Source organism: Scyliorhinus torazame, chromosome 5, assembly GCF_047496885.1.
Source record: "Scyliorhinus torazame isolate Kashiwa2021f chromosome 5, sScyTor2.1, whole genome shotgun sequence".
In the NCBI taxonomy this organism is placed as follows: domain Eukaryota; kingdom Metazoa; phylum Chordata; class Chondrichthyes; order Carcharhiniformes; family Scyliorhinidae; genus Scyliorhinus; species Scyliorhinus torazame.
In genome coordinates this window covers 242,488,042-242,502,498 of record NC_092711.1, presented here as the reverse complement: position 1 = coordinate 242,502,498, position 14,457 = coordinate 242,488,042, and the positions used below count along the sequence as shown (strand labels likewise).

At 46.7% G+C, this 14,457-nt stretch overlaps 1 protein-coding gene across 5 annotated transcripts in view; it reads left to right on the top strand.

Moving 5' to 3' along the window:
• The window catches only part of dacha (dachshund a), a 589,340-nt gene that overhangs the window by 36,671 nt on the left and 538,212 nt on the right, over nt 1-14,457 (top strand). The gene's annotated exons all lie outside the window — the stretch shown is intronic.

Here is a 14,457-nt window from a genome sequence, read left to right as displayed (position 1 = left end):
CCTGCTCTGTTGCCAACATATACTTCCAAAATCCTACCCTCCCCTAATTCACCAAGGTCAAGACCCTGTCCGTAAGCGAAGACAACGGTACCAATGGTAATGGAGGAAGTTCCTTGCGTAGAAAATTGCACACCTGAAAGTACCTGAATACATTCTCTCTCGTGAGCTGGAACTTCTCTAACAGCTTGTCCAGGCCGGTGAATCTATTTTCCAGAAACATATCCCTAAACCTCTCCAACTCTCCCTCTCGCATGCCCTAAATTATGAATCTAAGCCAGATGGCACAAACCTATAGTTAATGCAAATTGGAGACAGCAGTGACGTAAAGCCCAGTTTAAAATGCTGCCTAAACAGATTCCAAATTCTCAAAGTGGCGTTCGCCACCTGACTTGAAGAGGATCTCGCAGGGGAATATGGAAGTGGTGCAGTAACCAGGGCTCTCAGACTCGATCCTATGCACAAAAGCTCCTCCTACCACCCCCAAGTAGAGTCCAGGTCCTTGAACAACCCCCATACTGTATCAATATTTGCCGCACAGTAGTAACATAATGGATTAGGTAGTGCCAACTGTGGCGCACAAAGACTCCGTGAGACGAATAGAGTGAAGTCGATGAGGCTTTATTAAGCGTGTCTGTTCCCCAGCAGCCCGATAGTAAACTGGCCTGCGGGGGAAGGCACCGGCTTCTTATACTTCGCCTTCAGGGCGGAGTATGAGGTCAACGGCCAACCAGGACCCGGGATCTGTCAGCCAATTACATTAGGGCTTCCAGTCCCACATGACCCCCAATACATAACTACCACACCAACGCCCCCCCGACTGCCTAACCCTTTGCAAAAATGTCCTACAAACCCGAGGAGTGTTGCCAACCCAAACAAAAGTAGATATCAATTTATTAACCCTGCAAAAGAAAGACTAGGAGACAGTGGAACAAAATCAAAAACCTCAGAAGAATATTCATCTTCACTATCTGTACCCTTCCTGCTAAGGTCAGAGGGAGAGCGTCCCACCTTTTCAAATCGGCCTTCATCTCCTCCGCCAGACTAAAAAAGTTACGTTTATGGAGCGTGGCCTAGTCATGGGCCAACCGGATACCCAGATACCGAAAACTAGTCCTCGCCAGCGTAATGGCAGCCTCCCCTGTCCCCTCGGTGGGTTCAGCAGAAAATATTCACTCTTGCCAAGAGTCAGCTTGTACCCCAAAAAGGAGCCAAACTTCCTGAGCAACTCCATTATCTCCCCCACATTGGAGAGTGGTTCTGGGACATATAGTAACAAATCGTCCGCATATAAGGGTACTCCCCCCACCCCCCCCCCCTCCCCCCCAACAAACTATCTCCCTCCACCCGCTAGACGACCTCCGAGCCAATGGCTCAATTACTAAGGCAAACAATATTCTTGTCCAACTGTTCAGTTGGAAATAACTGAAGCTCAGGGTGGTCGTATGTTGTACATTCGCTGTGGGAGCCCTGTACAAAAGCCTAATCCATGAAATAATTTTGGTCCAAAGCCATACCGCCCAAGGGTCTCAAAAAGATACCCCCACTCAACCCTATCAGTCGCCGTCTCAGTGTCCATCGCAATAATCACCTATGGCTCGATCCTGAGGGAGGGCGATAAGACCACATTTACCAATTTCCTAATATTGACAGACAACTGCCGGCCCTGAATAAATCCAGTCTGCTCCTGAGAGATCACCCCAGGTCGACAGGGCTCCAAACGCGCTGCCAATACTTTAGCCAGCAACTTAACATCGACATTTAACAATGAAATAGACCAATATGACCCACATTCGTTGGAATCCTTGTCCTTCCTCTGGATCAAGGAGATCATACCACCCAGGAAACCAAACAGCCAACAGAGAAACAAAAGCCCCTCTCCCTATCCCCAAACCTACACCAACCTGAAACAAAAAGCTTAAGTTCAATTTCTTAAAAAACGCAAACACCCACCCCCAAGGTCACCAGCTGCAGGAATCTCCCCCTCTCCGCTCCCATTAACTAGCAATACTGCTAGCAGGGTGACCCCTGCACAGGGTAGAAATTAAAGTCATCTCGCCAATATATCAACAATCAAGTGCCAATGTGGCCAGCAACACCCGGAGACAAGGGAAAACATATCCAGCAGAAGTGGAATCAACTAACCAGCAAATTGTTCGTAAAATTCAATGCGAAACCCATCTAGACCCGGAGCTTTACCCATCTGCAATCACCGAATACAGCTCATAGTCTCCTCCAACCCATCGGTATCTCCAACGTCCACCATCTCTCCTGCACCACCTCCAGGAGGTTTACCCATCAAAAAATTGCCTCATTGATGTACCTTCCTCCGGAGGTTCTGACTTATGCAACCCACGGTGAAAGGTCTCAAATGCTTCTTCATTGACCCTGTCTGAGGCACAAACCAACTCAGCACCGAGTCCCTAACCTGCAGTATCTCCCAGGAGGCAGCCTGCCACCTCAGCTGGTGAGCCAACAAATGATTGGCCTTCTCTCCATGTGAATAATATGTCCCCCTCGAGTGTTACAGCTGGCTCACCTCCTTACCCATTGACAACAACTCAAAATCCATTTGCAGCTTTTTTCTGTCCACCAATAACTCTGGTGACGGGGCAATCGACTACTGGAGGTCCACCTCGAGAATGGCGTCCACCAGTCTCTGCCTCTGCACCTTCCCAGATTTATCCCTCTGCACCTTACAAGAGATTACCTTCCCCTAATAACCACCTTCATGGCTTCCCAGAGCATAGAAGGTGAGACCACCTCATTCCTATTGCATCCAACATACTCCGCAATGGCAGAGGACATCCGCTCACAAAATCCCTTATCGACGAGCAATGCCATGACCAATCTCGATGTGGAGATGCCGGCGTTGGACTGGGGTGAGCACAGTACGAAGTCTTACAACACCAGGTTAAAGTCCAACAGGTTTGTTTCGATGTCACTAGCTTTCGGAGCGCTGCTCCTTCCTCAGGTGAAGGCACCTGAGGAAGGAGCAGCGCTCCGAAAGCTAGTGACATCGAAACAAACCTGTTGGACTTTAACCTGGTGTTGTAAGACTTCGTACGATGACCAATCTCCACAGGGGTCACTGAGAGTGGTCCGGCTCCAATGTCAGCAAAATGCGGAGCATGATCCGATATCATGATCACTGAGTATCCCGTCTCCTCACTCCAGGGAGAAGAGACTTTCCCACCACAAAGAAGTCAATCCGGGAGTAAACCTGATGGATGTGGAGAAAAAAAGAGAACACTCCTTACCCCTCTGAAAGCTCCACAATTGAAGTCTCTTTCCCCCCCCCCCCCCCAATAATGAAACAATGTGAATCAAGGCCTGGGATAGACACCATACCTTATTAACGAATGCCGTGTCATCCCAGCTCGGTGCATACACATTTCCCAACACCAGCGGCGTACCCCCCAGTGACCCACTGATGATTACGTCCCTCTCACCTGGGTCTGCTAATATATTAACCACAGAAAAAGCCACTCTCTCATTCATCAACACAGCAGCCCCCGCACCTTACAATCAAATGCTGAGTGATATACCTGCCCCACCCAACCCTTCCGCAACCTTGTTTGATATTTGATTTTCTGATGAGTCTCCTATAGGCAAACCAGATCCTCCTTCAACCTCCTCAGGCGGACCCTCCCGCCCCCACCTGGAGCCAAGATCAGCCAGATCCACCTGGTGAGGCAATCCGGCAGTGTCCCATCCTGCATCACCTCCGGGCCCACCCAAGATGCCCACCACATCCCCATCAAGACAGTCCAAAACCACAGAACTATCACCGTCAGCAGTTCCCCCCCTCACCCCCACCTCCTCAGCTCCATACCACCCAGGAAACCAAACGGCCGTCAGAGAAACAAAAGCCCCTCTCCCTATCCCCAAACCTACACCAACCTGAAACAAAAAGCTTAAGTTCATTATCTTAAAAAACACAAACACCCACCCCCATGGTCACCAGCTGCAGGAATCTCACCCTCTCCGCTCCCATTAACTAGCAATACTGCTAGCAGGGTGACCCCTGCACAGGGTAGAAATTAAAGTCAACTCGCCAGTATATCAACAATCAGCCCCCCCCTGCCCAAACCAAACTGTAACACAAACCTATTGAGGAAAATCAACACCGAACCTCCCCTTCCCCCCACTCAAAAGAAAACACAAACCTCCAACAGTATACAGTATACAAGCCCCAAATTTGTTCTCCGCCAAAAAAAATCCCTCAGGCACAGCCCAAGCCCTCCCCCACCTAACAAAAATTCCACAAAAATGAACTTAACAAACATAAAACTCCAAAGTCGTTAAGCACTTTAGTTCACCCCTAGTCCGTACTTCTTAATCAAAGAATCTACTGTGCAAAATAATTTTTTTAATAATCTTTATTGTCATAAGTAGGCTTACATTGCAATGAAGTTACTGTGAAAAGCCCCTAGTCGATACATTCCGCGCCTGTTCGGGTACACAGAGGGAGAATTCAGAATGTCCAAATTACCTAACAGTACGTCTTTCGGGACTAGTGGGAGGGAACCAGAGCACCCGTAGGAAACGCACGCAGACATGGGGAGAACGTGCAGACTCCGCACTGACAGTGACCCAGCCGGGAATCAAACTCGGGTACCTGGTGCTGTGAGGCCGCAGTGCTAACTACTGTGCCGCCCTTAACAAATTCATTTGCATCCACAGTGCATCAAAGTAATAGTCTGTGCCTTTGAAAGCTACCTGAAGTCAAGCCTGGTACACCACTCCGAACCTCACATTCCTCTTGTACAGTGTGGCCCAGGATTATTATTGTTAAATGCCACACGCCTTCTCGTCAGCTTTGCCCCAACAAATTATTATATTCTAATTACATGGCCCTCCCATCTCCAGTCTCGATGGTCCTTCAGCCACCTCATGATCTGCTCCTTATCCAGGTATTGATGAATTCTGACTATGATTGCCCATGATGGCTTTCCAGATCTGGGCTTCTGCCTCAGTGATTTATGGGTCCGGTCTCAACTAAGAGTAGACAAAAAAGGCCTCCTCCCCCACCAACGTTTCGAACACCTAAGACATATAGTCCATGGAGTTGGAGCCCTCTAGGCTCTCTGGTAGCCTAATGATCCTTACGTCTTGCCGCTTGGAGCGGTTCCCCAGATCACCAACCTTGGCCGTTAGCTCTTTACACTCTTCAGCCAGAAACGCTACCTTTGCCTCCAGGGAGACAATCTGATCATTATGATCAGAGAGCGCCACCCCCACCTTCTGTATAGTTCCCCCCCTTGTACCTCTATTCGCCGGTCCATTTTGCCCATGGCTGCCTGAATTGGGGCCTAAGGCCCCTCCATTGCCTTCTCCAGATCCTCCGTGACTGCCTGCCACTGCTTCTTAAATTCATCGGTCAAGAAGCTAACCAACTTCTCAGTCATCCACTGAGGTGCCACCGACTCCGTAGGAACCGTTTGAGCCTGACGACGATCCCTTGCCCGACTTCTGCCTTGATCTATTTTTACCGGACAATACTCGAACGAGGGGAGCTTATTCCATCCAACTACACCAATTACCGACAAAGAAATCGCCCCTAAACCGGGCAAAAGTGGCCAAAACCAAGCACCCTGGCGGGAGCCACTGTGTGAGTGGCTGCTCACCACATAGCCACCACCGGAAGTCCCCATGTTCAATTATGAAAAGAATTTAATTATTTGAAACGGTCAATATTAATTTGAAGTGTCGCCAGGCAGCATGACTTGATATTGATGACAAACATCAAGGAATGCATTAATCAGCAACAACATCTCTCAGTAGAAAGAATCTCAATGCAGCCCTGCTCTTTTGGTCTAGTTGAAACAATGACTGTTTCAGGGAAGTTGAAACAATGTCCTTGTTTCTGTCAGTCAATAAGGTAATAATTGTACAGGAATCTGTAGCCTAGTTCATTTTGACTTTTAACTTTGCTGTTGGTCAGGATTAATAAGATATTTAATTAGAAAGTATTGTACTCATCAAACTCATGTCTTTGTAACTGTCAGCTGGTGGATCTGAGTTTCCTGTGCTACGGTGAATGGTTCATGGGCTAAGGTTGTAATGACAGTATAATCATCAGGAAAACAGCAGAGCTGGTGCTGTGTTTGGTGAGAAAATGATTAATAAAATACAACAAAAAGGTAACATTCATCAATCCTTAACATCAGTAACACCAGAGGGTATGGTTTCTGGTGCACTGCAACGACCTACCTTTGCGACCATTTTGAAAAGTGATTTCTTCTTTCCACTCAACTTTTGCCGACTTCAAAAATAGTTTGCTTTAAAAACTTTTCCTCGAAGTATTTAAGGATGGCAACTTGGTGCTGTTTTATTAAAACAGCTGAAAATGAGTATCACAAAAAATAAGCATTCTTAACACCATCTGTGAATACCCCGATTTTAAATTACTTTTGAAAATATATACAGAACAATTTTCTGGCTATATAGTGAAATCAAAAAAATACTTTCAATGGTTTTTAAAACATTCCTATCAGTATCCTTGCACCCAAAAGATCCAAGTCATTTTTCTCATAGCTTCCTTGAAGGCCCACAAATGTGCTCAGTTTAGTCCCAATGGCAATTAATTTGTTCTGGGGGTGTGACTAGTTTTGTGATTGGGGCCAACTTCGAGTCCAAATGTCTTTTAAACAAGTGGAAACTTGAGTTTCAGATAATGTGATTTGCACTCAAAATTGTGTGATCCTTTGTGCGGAAGATTTCAAGCAGATTATGCTGGAAAAACCAGCACAGCCCAGCAGAAACTCAGCCCCCTCCCCCGCCCAGAGACGTATCTCAGAATTTTGACTGAAATAAAATTTAAAATGTTGGAATTACAAAGAACTCCACTAATAACGATACGAGACGAGCCATGTCAACAAATTAGGTTTCGTGAAGGAATCCACCTGAAAATGTGAAGCTTGTCATTCTTCTTTCCGATGCAGATGGACACGCTCGGCTTTTTTTCCAGCATTTTGTCCACTTACTTCAGATTTCCAGTATTCACTTTAATTATAAATGTAATTTTACTGATGGGTGTTTGGAGATGACATTTGAGCGTAATTTGTTTCTGGTCCTGGCACTAATGCATGGGAGCACAATTTCCCGTGCAGCACCGTGCTGCGATTTTGAGAGGCTGGCTCTAATTACTTATTCAGGGTAAGAACCCAGCTCGTAATGGGCTTCATACTGGGAACATGAGGTTAACAATGTACATGAGTGGCCTTTAAAACAACCTATTTGAAAGTTCTCTTGTCCTTTTCATGTCTGAGCTTACCTTTAATGCAGGTCTGAGGAGAATACTGGACGGGATCTTAATGCAAAAGGACCGCTCAGAAGGAATGAGAGCAAATAAATGCAGAACTATGGCTCCAAAGGAAGATTTTATGGTGGGTGTTTCCAGCAGGCACCTGGCAGGAACAGTTGGCATCCAGATTCAGCCAGGGGTATGAACACTGCCCATCAGAAAATCACCCATCTGATGGAGCACAGTTGTCTTGATCTTTATTGCGTGTCAAACCTTCCATTTCATTATGTTTGTTAGTTAATGAATCATTCATTGCAGCATCCATTCATGTTATATCTGTCCAACTGACTAAGTAGTCACCATGAACTGAAAAATTGAAAACAAGATGGCTTCCTGTCCATCATCACTCTTTTAATGTAAATGCAGTTTCTTTGGTATTATTGACATTGGGCCCGATTTACTGGGAAAAAACCAGAGTCCAGTTTTGGGCACATTTAGTGGGGTGTTTCTCGGTGCCTGCGGCACTGGGAATGACCCCGGCACTAAATGGGCAAGGAAAGCCCCGCCGAGACTGCACTTACTGCGTTCCGAGGTTCCCACCTGCTTCAAGAAGACCACCATCATACTGATGGCAAAGAAGAACCAGGCAACGTGCCTCAATGACACCGTCCGGTGGCCATGAGATTCGAGAGGTTGGTCATGACCACATCAACTCCATACTCCCAGAATGCCTTGATCCACTGCAATTCGCATACTGCCACAGGCCCATAGCAGATGCCATTAGGGGCTGGTTTAGCACGCTGGGCTAAATAGCTGGCTTTTAAAGCAGACCAAAGCAGGCCAGCAGCACGGTTCAATTCCCATACCAGCCCCCCCAAACAGGCGCTGGAATGTAGCGACTAGGGGCTTTTCACAGTAACTTCATTGAAGCCTACTTGTGACAATAAGTGATTTTCATTCATTTCATTTCATCTCCCTTGCCCAACACTCATCCCTGGAGCATCTCGACAACAAGAACTCCTAAGTCAGGCTCCTCCTATTCATTGACTACAGCTCTGCCTTCATCCCAGCCAAGCTCATATCAAAACTCCAAAACCTAAGACTTGACCCTCCCTCTGCAACTGGATCCTCGACTTCCTGACCCATAGACCACAAGGAAGGATAAACAACAACATGATAGTCCTCAGTACCGAGGCTCCGCAGGGCTGCGTACTTAGCCCCCTACTATACTCCCTATACACGCGACTGTGTGGCAATATTTGGCTACAACTCCATCCAGAAGTTTGCTAATGACACAACCGAAGTGGGTCAGATCTCGAAAAGCGATGAATCGGAGGGAGATAGAGAACCTAGTGGCATGGCGTAATGACAAAACTCTCTCCCTCAACATCAGCAAAACTAAGGGACTGATTATTGACTTCAGGAAGCGAAGTATCAAACACACCCCTGTTTGCATCAATGGTGCCGAGATGGAGGTGGTTGACAACTTCAAATTCCTAGGTGCGCACATCACCAACAATCTGTCCTGGTCCTCCCACGTCAACGCTACGACAAGAAAGCACAACAGCGCCTATATTTCCTCAGGAAACTAAGGAAATTCAGCATGTCCACATTGACTCTCATCAATTTTTATAAATGCATCATAGAAAGCATCCTATCTGGCTGCATTGCAGCCTGGTGTGGCAACTCTTCGGCCCAAGACCATAAGAAATTACAGAGAGTCGTGAACACAGCCCAGTCCATCACACAAATCTGCCTCTCATCCATTGACTCTGTCTACACCTCCCGCTGCTTTGGGAAAGCGGGCAGCATAACCGAAGACCCCTCCCACCCGGGCTATTCTTTCTTCCAACCTCTTCCATCGGGCAAGAGATATAAAAATCTGAGAACAAGACCAACAGGTTCAAAAACAGCTTCTTCCCTGCTATTACCAGACTCCTAAATGGCCCTCTTATGGACTGTACTGATCTCTCCACACATCTTCTCTACTTCACCCGATGTCTGTGTCTATGTATTTACATGTGTATTTATCGAATGTCCTATTTTTTTTCATGTATGGAACAATCTGTCTGGACTGTACGCAGAACAATACTTTTCACTATACCTCGATACACATGACAATAAATCAAATCCAATCCAACTTACATGAATTTCCTGCACTGATGAGCTCTTCAGTACAGGAAGAGATCAGGGCACCATTTTAAAATTCTGCCCCAATCTCTCATAGATAGAATTTACAGTGCAGAAGGAGGCCATTCGGCCCATCGAGTCTGCACCGGCTCTTGGAAAGAGCGCCCTACCCAAGGTCAATACCTCCACCCTATCCCCATAACCCAGTAAACCCCACCCAACACTAAGGGCAATTTTGGACACTAAGGGCAATTTACCATGGCCAATCCACCTAACCTGCACACCTTTGGACTGTGGGAGGAAACCGGAGCACCCGGAGGAAACCCACGCACACACGGGGAGGATGTGCAGACTCCGCACAGACAGAAACCCAAGTCGGAATCGAACCTGGGACCCTGGCGCTGTGAAGCAATTGTGCTATCCACAATGCTACCGTGCTGCCCTCTCAACCCCTTACTGTGGCTCCCAACCCCTCCCAATTCCTCAACTTACTGATTAGGGGGTCCTCGAGCCCATCTCATCCACCTCATAAGGGCAGGGCAATCCCAGGCCCAACACAGCGTGGTCAACCAGTCACCTGGGAACCTTGACGCTGCCAGGGTGTTGGGCTGGCAATGCTGTGTGCTCAGGAGTGCCAGGGTGCCACCCTGCCCAGGGCCTGACCACCTGGGGGGCCTCCGATTTTCTGGGAGAACCCCCAGGTGCTGTTACACCTGGTCCACATTTGTGTGGACTAGTGCTAAACGGCACCACGGTGAGGTATCTGAGGCATAGGTGTTTGATCCCATGCCTTGGGAGACTCTGGTATGAACATATTTAAGTGAGCTTAACTGCACACTTAAATACCCAAATCTGGATCCCACCCATTGAGGGCGAGATCCAGATCATGACGTATGATGAGATCATGTTAGATCTCACAAGGAATCCGGAGCGTCGTAAGTCTCATGAGGAGCCTCCGACGAGATTTACCAGCCGTACAATCCGGCAACTAATATTGTTTTATTTTAGGTAAGTTACATGTTAACAAATGTGTTCTGAAATTATAATGCATTGGAACGCAAAAAAAGGTTTTAATGTGCATAAATATCCCTTCAGTTATCCATTTATTCCAGAAAACGAAATATCCATATATCAGTTATTTTCAATGATAACCCTCCTTCTCCTGGTTCAGAATGTTGGAAGTTCATGTTCTTTTTTTAAACATAAATTTAGAGTACCCAATTCATTTTTTCCAATTAAGGAGCAATTTAGCATAGCCAATCTACCTACCCTGCACATCTTTTGAATTTGTAGGGGTGAGACCCACGCAGACATGGGGAGAATGTGCAAACTCCACATGGACAGTGACCCAGGGCCAGGATCGAACCTGGGTCCTGGGGGCTGTGAGGCAGCAGTGCTAACCACTGCACCACCATGCCACCCGGAAGTTCATGTTCACTACAGTAGTCACCATTATGATGTAAGCTTGTGCTTCACAGCGATATTCAAAGTGTGTTGCATTGTTGAGGGTGGCAACTTTCCGATGAGACGCTAAACCAAAGTTCTTCTTCAGGTGGGTACAAAAGAGCTCATAGCACATTTTGAAGGGGAGGTACGAGGACAAGGTCTTCAGGTACCCTGGCCAACATTTACCCACCAAACAACAACACCAAAACTACAACACACACACATAGAGGGCATTCAGCCCCTTGTGCCCACACCAGTTCTTTGGCAAAACTATCCACCTTGCTCTTTTTCCCATACCTTGCAATTGTTTTTACCCAATTCTCTTTTGAATGTCATTGTTGTATCTGCCTTCACTACCCTTGCAGGCAGTGCATTCCAGATCACAATGACTTGCTGTATTTAAAATAAAATTTCTTCATGTCGTCTCTGGATATTTTGCAGACCACCTTAAATCTGTGTAATTAGATGACTGACCCTTCTGCACCGGGGACAGTTTCTCCTTATTTAGCCTATCAAAACCATTCATAACCGTTTCTTGGATCTTGCTGTGCAAAATGAGCTATCATGTTGCCAACATAACAACAATAACTGCACTTGGAAATGAATTGAATGGATTCAAAATGTTTTAATACTAATTATTTTTTTCTAATGTAATCAATAGTGAGTCTTTACAACTATTTTCCTGAAAAGGTGACTGAAGCAAAGTCTTTCAATATTTTTAAGGTGGAGGTGGATAGATTCTTGGTAAGCCAAGGGATTATAGGTTATTGGGGGTAGATGGGATGCAGATTTGAGGTTACTGTCAGATCAGCCATGATCTTATTAAATGGTGGAATAGGCTCGAGGGGCTAAATGTGGCATGGTAGCACAGTGGCTAGCACTGCTTCCTCACAGTGCCAGAGACCCAGGTTCGATTTCGACCTCGGGTGACTGTCTGTGTGGAGTTTACACTTTCTCCCCGTGACTGCGTGGGTTTCCTCCGGGTGCTCCGCTTTCATCCCACAGTCCAAAGACGTGCAGGTTAAGTGGATTAGCCATGATAAATTGCTCCTAGGTGGTATTACGGGGATAGGGTGGGGATTGAGCCTATGTAGGGTGCTCTTTCGGAGAGTGGGTGCAGACTCCTGCTCCTTGTTAGTATGTTTTGTGTTATTTTTTTAATATTCTACAGTATACAACTGTGAGATTGTGGGGGTGATTTTGAACCCATGTCAGCTGTCAGAGAGAATGGTGACACAGGCGGAAAATTCGGCAAGAATCGGAAAATGCAATTATCTCCAGCGAGATCGTGATTTCTGATTCTGAAGGCTGCTCGTTGGCGGCATGATGGCCGGGAACCTCATTTTAGCACATTATAATATCATTAGCGGACTCTCCCTCTGGGGCTTCCGAACCCGTTGAATATTTATCGGGCTCCGGCGTGATTTACAATAGCTGTATAAAAATGAGAACCTGACGACCTCACTTCCAAAGACGATATTGGGGAAGAGCTCTCAGGTCACCGTTACCATTCAGGGTGTCAGTCGCAGAGGAGGCAATAGAGAGGATGTAGGGGACCTAGACAGGTTCAACCTGGGGCCTGGGCGGACTTCCATCTCGGGAGGTGGGGTCGCTCACAGACCTTAGCGACCCTTCATGTCTGTCAGCCCCTAGGTCTGAAGAGGTCTGGTGGTTGGAATGCAGGCGGCGCTTTCTGTGTCCACCTTGCTGGGATTGTGACCACATAACCGTTGACGGATTGCCCTTCCAGAGTGGCAACTGGAAAGTGGGTGGGAGCAGGTGACTCAGGGGATTGTGAAGTTCTTGCATGTGGTTCCATGAGAGGCCAGGCTGCATAGGCAGAGTGAGGGACTTTGACAAGTGGCGTCTGCCAGTCTCACGAGGCATGAAAACTCAGATGGGGAGCAGGACGACTGCAGTGAAAATTAACTTTGCAAGAAGCATCAGGAATAAGGTGGGTGAACTTAAGGCATGGATCGGTACTTGGGACTACGATGTGGTGGCCATCACGGAAACTTGGATAGAAGAGGGGCAGAAATGGTTGTTGGAGGTCCCTGGGTATAGATGTTTCAATAAGATTAGGGAGGGTGGTAAAAGAGGTGGGGGGGGTGGCATTATTAATTAGAGATAGTATAACAGCTGCAGAAAGGCAGTTCGAGGAGTATCACCCTATTGAGGTAGTATGGGTTGAAGTCAGAAATAGGAAAGGAGCAGTCACCTTGTTAGGAGTTTTCTATAGGCCCCCCAATAGTAGCAGAGATGTGGAGGAACAGATTGGGAAACAGATTTTGGAAAGGTGCAGAAGTCATAGGGTAGTAGTCATGGGCGACTTTAACTTCCCAAATATTGAGTGGAAACTCTTTAGATCAAATAGTTTGGATGGGGTGGTGTTTGTGCAGTGTGTCCAGGAAGCTTTTCTAACACAGTATGTAGATTGTCCAACCAGAGGAGGGGCAATATTAGATTTAGTACTGGGTAATGAACCAGGGCAAGTGATAGATTTGTTAGTGGGGGAGCATTTTGGAGATAGTGACCACAATTCTGTGACTTTCACTTTAGTAATGGAGAGGGATAGGTACGTGCAACAGGGCAAGGTTTACAATTGGGGGAAGGGTAAATACGATGTTGTCAGACAAGAATTGAAGTGCATAAGTTGGGAACATAGGCTGGCAGGGAAGGACACAAGTGAAATGTGGAACTTGTTCAAGGAACAGGTGCTACGTGTCCTTGATATGTATGTCCCTGTCAGGCAGGGAAGAGATGGTCGAGTGAGGGAACCATGGTTGACAAGAGAGGTTGAATGTCTTGTTAAGAGGGAAAAGGTGACTTATGTAAGGCTGAGGAAACAAGGTTCAGACAGGGCATTGGAGGGATACAAGATAGCCAGGAGGGAACTGAAGAAAGGGATTAGGAGAGCAAAGAGAGGGCATGAACAATCTTTGGCGGGTAGGATCAAGGAAAACCCCAAGGCCTTTTACACATATGTGAGAAATATGAGAATGACTAGAGCGAGGGTAGGTCCGATCAAGGACAGCAGCGGGAGATTGTGTATTGAGTCTGAAGAGATAGGAGAGGTCTTGAATGAGTACTTTTCTTCTGTATTTACAAATGAGAGGGGCGATATTGTTGGAGAGGACAGTGTGAAACAGATTGGTAAGCTCGAGGAAATACTTGTTAGGAAGGAAGATGTGTTGGGCATTTTGAAAAACTTGAGGATAGACAAGTCCCCCGGGCCTGACGGGATATATCCAAGGATTCTATGGGAAGCAAGAGATGAAATTGCAGAGCCGTTGGCAATTATCTTTTCGTCCTCACTGTCAACAGGGGTGGTACCAGGGGATTGGAGAGTGTCGAATGTCGTGCCCCTGTTCAAAAAAGGGACTAGGGATAACCCTGGGAATTACAGGCCAGTTAGTCTTACTTCGGTGGTAGGCAAAGTAATGGAAAGGGTACTGAAGGATAGGATTTCTGAGCATCTGGAAAGACACTGCTTGATTAGGGATAGTCAGCACGGATTTGTGAGGGGTAGGTCTTGCCTTACAAATCTGATTGAATTCTTTGAGGAGGTGACCAAGCATGTGGATGAAGGTAAAGCAGTGGATGTAGTGTACATGGATTTTAGTAAGGCATTTGAT